This window comes from Hyperolius riggenbachi, chromosome 11 (genome assembly GCF_040937935.1).
Source record: "Hyperolius riggenbachi isolate aHypRig1 chromosome 11, aHypRig1.pri, whole genome shotgun sequence".
Taxonomy (NCBI): domain Eukaryota; kingdom Metazoa; phylum Chordata; class Amphibia; order Anura; family Hyperoliidae; genus Hyperolius; species Hyperolius riggenbachi.
Genome location: NC_090656.1, coordinates 87,540,271 through 87,548,905, shown reverse-complemented (window position 1 = coordinate 87,548,905; position 8,635 = coordinate 87,540,271).

Here is an 8,635-nt window from a genome sequence, read left to right as displayed (position 1 = left end):
TAAGTATTTGCTGTTTATGAGCAGTGGTGCTCAGATACCCCCCAATCACAGATTCAACTACCTGTATTTGGCCGTGATTGAAAAAATAAATAAATCAGGGAACGGCGTGATTGATTTCAGGATTTGAGCCGGACTCACAAATTCGACAGATTTTTCCCGTGAATGAGGCAATCACAGCCTCATTCAGCTCTTATTAAAGTCCCCATACATGCTACAATCCCCTAAATAGTATGGATTATAAAAGGTGATAAGGGGCTACAACTTAAACAAAAATACCAAAAAGAACTTTTAGTTTTTGAGAAAATGGATTTTAAATTTAAATCACCATTTTAAATGGGGCTATTAATTGGTAATAATGGGTTTTAAACAGGGAAATACACTTTAAGCAATCGCAGAGGTGATGGTGAGTCCCAATGGCACCTGGCGGTGGAGGTACCACTGGAGGAGGATGAGTGGGCGACGCCACAAAAACACCCAGAGAGGTTTTTGTAAAGTTTTTTTTTCTTGCATCGATAGCAATGAGATGGCAGCAAAGTTGTCCAATAAATCAGCCCAAAAATTGTAGCATCTGTGGACCCTGGTGTTGGGTACACAGACTGCTGTTGTCAAATACGACATGAGAGGCGGCAGCACAGAAGAAGATTATAGCACCTCACTGGTGGCACCACAGCACAATAAATTATCAGCCCAAAAATTGTAACATCCGTGGACCCTGGTGGTGGGTACACAGACTGCTGTTGTCGTTAAATACGACATGAGAGGCGGCAGCAGGACGACTAAGCAGCACTCTGCGGCAGCACAGAAGAAGAGTATGGCACCTCACTGGTGGCACCACAGCACGACAAATCAGCCCAAAAAATTGTAGCATACAGTAGTGGTCTGCCTGCACTAATAGAACAGTACAATGTCACTTACTAAACGTAGTGACTGACCAGTGGCAGTGACTGCAACTAACTGAAGTTGATCGCTGGCTGACTTAGCTAGCTAACAAGTATACAGTAATAGAGCAGTGGAATCAGTGTTAAGTTGAACCTGCCTGCACTAAGCACAGCAATCAGTACACTGTCACTGGCTACAGCTAACTGAAGTTAATCACTCACTGGCTAGCTAAATACAAGGATATACAGTCACTAAGGGCTCTTTCACACTAGAGGCTGCGGTAGAAAAGGCCAAAACGCTGCCTTTGGCTGTGAGCGTTTTGGAGCTTTTTGCAGGTATTTTGTAGGCGTTTTGAGGCTTTTTCAAAGCGTTTTCAAGGCGTTTTGCAGTTTTGAAAACGCTCTCTTTTTTTTTTTTTTTTAAGAAGTAAACAAATGCAGTTTCATATAAAGTTACCTGATTGGTTGTATTTGAAACAGAAGTGATTGGTCAACTGAAGTCTTGTGATTTGTTTGTATTTTAAATTAAATGTGACAGGATTGGATAATATAATTGCTAGCCTGTGATTGGTTTTTGATATTGTATAAAAGGCCGTGTTATAGGGAAATTAGTTTGTGGGTTTACAGATAGGAGTTTGAGCAGACATAGTTCATAGTGCTTTATTTCAGTGCATGTCATTTGCAAAATGTATGCATACATTGGCATAGCTTTAATCATTTTGATTGCTATTGTGCAACTGAGGAAAAGCTCCAGAAAGCGAAGATACTGGATTCATCCACTGTTAACGGATAGAGAGGAGAAGGGTGGATTCACAACATTATTTGTGGATATTAGGAGTCACCCTGAAAAATTCTTCAATTACACGAGGATGACAAGCACCAGGTAATTTGTTTTTTTTTTTAATCATTTTTATTTCATTTCGTTTACTTTTTTATTTCTAAAAAGTGTATGTATTTAATATACAGTTTTGATTATCTCCTTGAATTGGTTCATGATGACTTGCTGCAACAAACAACCAAGTTTCGGAAGCCCATTGCTCCAGCTGAACGACTGTTGATTACCTTGAGGTGAGTTGAACATGTAAATTATTATATACACGCCCCTATGTGACCGAGTGCTTTGTGCTCTGCGGTGCACTGCTGAGTTCTGTAGTGCACCGCAGAGTACAAATCACTTCTCTGCACTGTTGCCAATACCCTCCAGTTGTTTGTGGTTCCTGTGTGACCGAGTGCTTTGTGCTCTGCGGTGCACTGCTGAGTTCTGTAGTGCACCGCAGAGTACAAATCACTTCTCTGCAATGTTGCCAATACCCTCCAGTTGTTGGTGGTCCCTGTGTGACCGAGTGCTTTGTGCTCTGCGGTGCACTGCTGAGTTCTGTAGTGCACCGCAGACTACAAATCACTTCTCTGCACTGTTGCCAATACCCTCCAGTTGTTGGTGGTCCCTGTGTGATCGAGTGCTTTGTGCTCTGCGGTGCACTGCTGAGTTCTGTAGTGCACCGCAGAGTACAAATCACTTCTCTGCACTGTTGCCAATACCCTCCAGTTGTTTGTGGTCCCTGTGTGACCGAGTGCTTTGTGCTCTGCGGTGCACTGCTGAGTTCTGTAGTGCACCGCAGAGTACAAATCACTTCTATGTAGTGGTTTGAAATATCATCCTCATTGTTTCTCGGACTTGTGTGAGTAATAACAATTTTCATGCGCTTCAAAGTAGTGTAAGACTGCTGATCAATCATACATATGGTTGTTTTTCTTAAAATTATTTTGTACATTTCTTGTAGGTTCCTAGCAACAGGAAATAGTTACACCAGCTTACATTATGAATTTAGAGTGGGAATTTCGACCATACAGAAAATTGTGATTACTACATGTCGTGTTCTGTGGAGTAAATTACAACCAAAACACATGGTATTCCCTGGCAGAGAGAAGTGGATTGAAATTGCTGACAATTTCTGGGTGAAGCACAAGTTTCCAAACTGCATCGGTGCAGTTGATGGGAAACATATTAGGCTTATTTGTCCTCCTTGTAGTGAAAGCAAGTATCACAATTACAAAAAATTATTTTCAATAACTCTAATGGCTGTGGTGGATGCGGACTACAGGTTCACTTACATCGATGTGGGCAATTATGGGAGTAGCAACGACGCGAGTATTTTTGAACGTTGCAAACTAGGAATGAGACTGCGAGATGGACAACTGGACTTGCCCGCACCAAGACCCTGGCCTGGAACGAATGACCCTCAGCCATTTACTTTCGTCGCTGATGAGGGTTTTGGACTTTCCGTAAATGTGATGAGGCCATATTCTCAGAAAAATATGGATGATGCAAAACACACTTTCAACACCAGACTTACGATTGCAAGGCGTGTTGTTGAATGCAGTTTTGGCATTCTTGCTAACAAGTGGAGAGTGTTGCACACTGCCATGCAATTGCACCCTGATAATGCTGTTGTGGTTGTAAAAGCGGCATGTGTGCTACATAATTTTTTAAGGGACAAGGAGGGAGGAATAGTAACAGAAACCTTGGAACAACCTTTTACAAACATTTCAGGAAATGTACCTCGAGGATCATCCAGTGCCCTAAACTTACGAGACCAACTGAAGGTTTTTTTTGTAAGAGGTCGTAGTGGTCAGTAACTTACATGCTTCCGATTATTTTGTTGTACTTTTTTGTGTATTGATGTTAAAAAAATTTCTTTACAACATATAAAGTATTTCAAGTACCAATGTTAATATGTACAGTATAACATTTTTTATTGAAACATCTATCTTTACAAATAAAATAGGAAATAAAAAGAAAAGAGTGTTTTGTTCCAAATAAAAGTTTTTTATTTGAAAAATAAACTTAGAAAACAGACGTTTACTTCTTTAATATGACAGTTTAGTGTCCTTGTAAACAATAGACAACGTTTCAATTGCCAATTTAAAAGGATACAATGTGTTTAGGAGGGATAGAACAGGGAAAAAAGGTGGAGGGGTTTGTCTCTTTGTTAAGAATTCTCTTACAGCTGTCCTCAACGATGAGATGGAGGAAGATTGCGAAGATGTGGAGTCCGTTTGGGTAAATATTCATGGTGGAAATAAAAGTTGCCAATTGCTTATTGGGGTATGCTACAGGCCACCTCTTATTAATGAAGCTGCAGAACTGCGATTACTACAGCAGATTGAAAAAGCTGCAGGTAAAAATGAGGTCATAATTATGGGCGACTTCAACTTTCCAGACATTGACTGGAGTATTGAGGCTACCCATTCTGGTAAAAGCAGCAGATTTCTGGCAGCACTACAGGACAATTACTTGACTCAAATGGTAACTGAACCAACTAGGGGGAATGCGTTACTGGATCTGATCATTTCTAATAGACCAGATAATGTATCAAATGTGCAGGTTCAAGAACATTTGGGAAATAGTGATCACAACATGATAACGTTTGAGCTGGTGACTGATAGGCCACGGGGCAGCGGGACCACTAAAACTATGAACTTTAGAAAAGCAAAGTTCACTCAAATTAGGCAGGCACTAAGTTTGGTGAACTGGGATAATGTACTACAAGGGGAAGACACTGAAGGGAAATGGCAAGCTTTTAAACTTATACTCAATCAATACTGTTGTATGTATATCCCATATGGAAACAAAATGTCTAGGAATAAAAAAAGGCCTCTATGGATGAATAGAAAGGTTAAAGATAAAATGAAGAGGAAAAAGAATGCCTATAAGGTCTTAAAACAGGAGGGGACAGAGGCTGCACTAAGCAATTATAAGGAGTGCAATAAAAATTGTAAAAAAGGAATTAGGCAGGCAAAGATTGAAGCTGAAAAACAAATCGCTAAGGATATCAAATCTAACCCAAAAAAGTTTTACAAGTACATTAACTCTAAAAAAAGAAAGGTTGACTGTATAGGACTCCTAAAGGATGAGGATGGGAACTCAATGGTGGATGACCAAGGTAAGGCAGAGTTATTAAATGCTTTCTTTGCTTCTGTCTTCACAAAAGAAAGAGCACTGTTGCAAACTACAGAGGCGGAAGAGTCTCAATCTTCTAACTGTAATATTAAATACTTAACGCAGGAAGAAGTGAAGGCAAGACTAAATAAATTAAAAATAGACAAGGCACCTGGCCCGGATGGCATGCATCCTCGGGTCCTAAGGGAATTAAGTTCAGTTATAGATAAACCCCTTTATCTTATCTTTTGTGACTCTCTTGCAACTGGCAGAGTCCCAGTGGATTGGCGTACAGCCCACGTTTTCCCATTATTTAAGAAGGGCAAAAAATCTGATCCAGGAAATTATAGACCTGTAAGTTTAACATCAGTTGTATGCAAACTATTTGAGGGGTTACTAAGAGATACTATACATGACTTCATAGTAGAAAATAATCTTATTTCTCAGCATCAACATGGGTTTACTAAAGACAGGTCCTGTTTGACTAACATGCTCAGCTTTTATGAGGTAGTGAATGCTAATATGGATATTGGGAATGCTGTAGATGTGATTTACTTGGACTTTGCAAAGGCCTTCGACACTGTTCCCCACAAAAGTCTGGTGCAAAAGTTGAGGATGCAAGGACTGGGGAAGAGTCTGTGTTCATGGATAGGGAACTGGCTAATGGACAGAAAACAAAGAGTTGTGGTCAATGGATCATACTCAAAATGGGAGACTGTTAGCAGTGGGGTCCCACAGGGGTCTGTTCTGGGTCCAGTGCTCTTCAATTTATTTATTAATGACCTAGTAGATGCAGTAGTGAGCAATGTTGCTATTTTTGCAGATGATACAAAATTGTGCAGAATCATTAACTCTCAGGAAGATAGTGTCATATTGCAACAGGATCTGGATAGGATGGCTATATGGGCACATACATGGCAGATGAAATTCAATGTTGACAAATGTAAGGTCATGCATTTTGGACGTACTAATGGTCTAGCACCATACAAAATAAATGGGATACAGTTGGGGACATCAAACTTGGAGAAGGACTTAGGAGTACTCATTGACAACAAGTTAAATAATCGTACTCAATGCCAAGCAGCTGCAGCTAAAGCTAACAAAATTTTGGGATGCATTAAAAGGGAAATAAAAACTCGAGATGCTAGCATAATATTGCCCCTGTTTAACTCTCTAGTAAGGCCACATCTGGAATATGGAATTCAGTTCTGGGCACCACATTACAAAAAAGATATTGCAGTTTTAGAGCAGGTGCAGAGACGAGCAACAAAATTGATGCGTGGGATGGAAGGTCTCACTTATCGAGAAAGGTTAGATAAACTGGGTTTATTTAGTCTAGAGAAAAGACGCCTTAGAGGGGATCTAATTAACATGTATAAATACATCAGAGGGCAATATAATACCTTGGCGGATGAGCTTTTTGTCCCTAGGCCTTCTCAAAGGACTAGAGGACATGATCTGCGCATGGAGGAAAAACGTTTTAGCCATTTATTTAGGAAAGGGTTCTTTACAGTAAGAGTGATTAAGATGTGGAATGCATTGCCACAGGAAGTCGTTATGGCAAACTCTATACCTGCATTTAAAGGGGGCTTAGATGCTTTCCTTGCATTGAAAGACATCCATGGCTACAATTACTAGGTAATGCCTAATGATGTTGATCCAGGGATTTTATCTGATTGCCATCTGGAGTCGGGAAGGAATTTTTCCCTTTAGGGGCTAATTGGACCATGCCTTGTAAGGGTTTTTTCGCCTTCCTCTGGATCAACAGGGATATGTGAGGGAGCAGGCTGGTGTTGTACTTTATACTGGTTGAACTCGATGGACGTATGTCTTTTTTCAACCAAAATAACTATGTAACTATGTAACACTGGTCACAGTAACAGTAAAAAAAAGTACACTTTAGTGCAATAAAAACAGTTTGCAAAACTTTTTTTTAACATTTCTCGTCTCAATTCCTGTAATGAGGATGTTAAAGAAAAAAAAACAAAACTGATGCTTTCATCCACGTTTGATTACAGTTGTGCACTAAAGGCCATATTTCAAAGGCAATGTTTTATGTATTGGTATCATTAACGTCTTTTACTCTGATGAACACGTTCTCTCTTTATGTATCTCTCTGAAAGGAGCAATATTTATATTAGAAATTGGGCACAAACAATTGTGTACACTGGTTCTAACTGACAGACGTGATGAACTGCAGAGACGTTAGCCATGAAAAGATGGTGGATTGAGTGCAACTCGTGTCAAGAGGAGTAGAGAAAGCACCAGTTGTATAGAAATTTGTAATAATACATTCTCCAGTATAATGACAATGTTGGAAATATTATTACAAATTCCTTTGTTGATTAAAGAAAACGAGAGAGAAAACCATATGTTTTTTACTAGAAAAACAGATCAACAAAAACTTGACCGTAAACACAAAATATGAGCTTTCTTTCATTATTTTTCACTCACTACACAAATTTACACCTCTGATAGGAATCTACCTACCTTCATTAACTGCAGCATGCACCAAATGATTATTGCTGAGTCGGTCATCTGTGATATTGTGTAAAGTCAAAGCCTGTCACCTTGATGACTTTACTTTCTTACTATGAGGATGCATAGCACGAAAGCCTAGCCAGTATGATGGCGAATGGAGCTGGAGAAGATAACACAGAAGACTATTCCAACTATAATCATTTTTTGCAAAGGAAGAGTGAATGTCTACTATGGGATTCACTCATGACGTCACACACATGCGCAGAGAGTGCCCGGCAACGGGAGCGCGATCTAGGACACGCTCCGCCGGGCCAGCGCAGGCGTACTACTCCGGGTCATTGCGACCCGGAAGTAGTAAGAGGCCCAGAGAGGTCCAGAGAGGTTCGGCAGCCGAACTGTTCGGCCAACACAGCCGAACTGTTCGCCCAACACTAGTTACAACAGGCAGTGTTAGCTGCAAAAAAAATGAAAGAAAGAGAAGATTAAGTATTTTTCATGCACTTGACGTTGAAATATATGATTAAGTACATGGGTAGTACATCTACTGTTCTCATTACTTTGAGAGGGGTGATTTGGCTGTGTGGTAACGAGGATTTGTTTGACTTTCAACTTTCCATGGGTGTCTATATTAATGCTATGTACACACTTGAAAAAAAGTGTTGTAAAAGCCACAATTAGACACCAATATTATCCTATTCCATGACCTATGAGAACCATACTCCCACCAGTCTATTATATTTAACTGAACTCCACATTACATAAAAAAATAATAATTATTACTATATGTTTTCTGATGATCATTGCAGACATTCATCTGCATATCTGACAAACATCTGAACATCCTGGTTCATCTAATACGCAGCTGAATGTCTGTGAAACAAGGTGTGTTTCACCGATATTCATTTTTTACATGTATAGAACAGGTTTGTATGAATCATCTTCCAAAGGTTCTTATCTAATTGAGATTACAGTTCAATATAGTAGACTGCATAGAGAATGGCTATCATCGTACAAGGAAAGATGTAAAATTGGTGTGCGATCTTGAATTCTCCACAAACTTTTAATTCAAGTGTGTATCTAGCATACTCATGTTTTACTTTTTTAATGACATTATCTCTACAGCATGTAGCGGGGCAACAGTGAGTTGATGAAATTCACCAATTTGTTTTAATTTATTCATAATCACAACCAATTGTGACCAATATATTACACACGCTTGGTTCAATGAAGCTTGTGTAATATAAAAACCGTAATGGTTTTCATTGCATATTATACAATATGCTTATCCAACAGAGTTTTTTTTGAACCTACACTTAAAATTGAACAGGTAATTTTT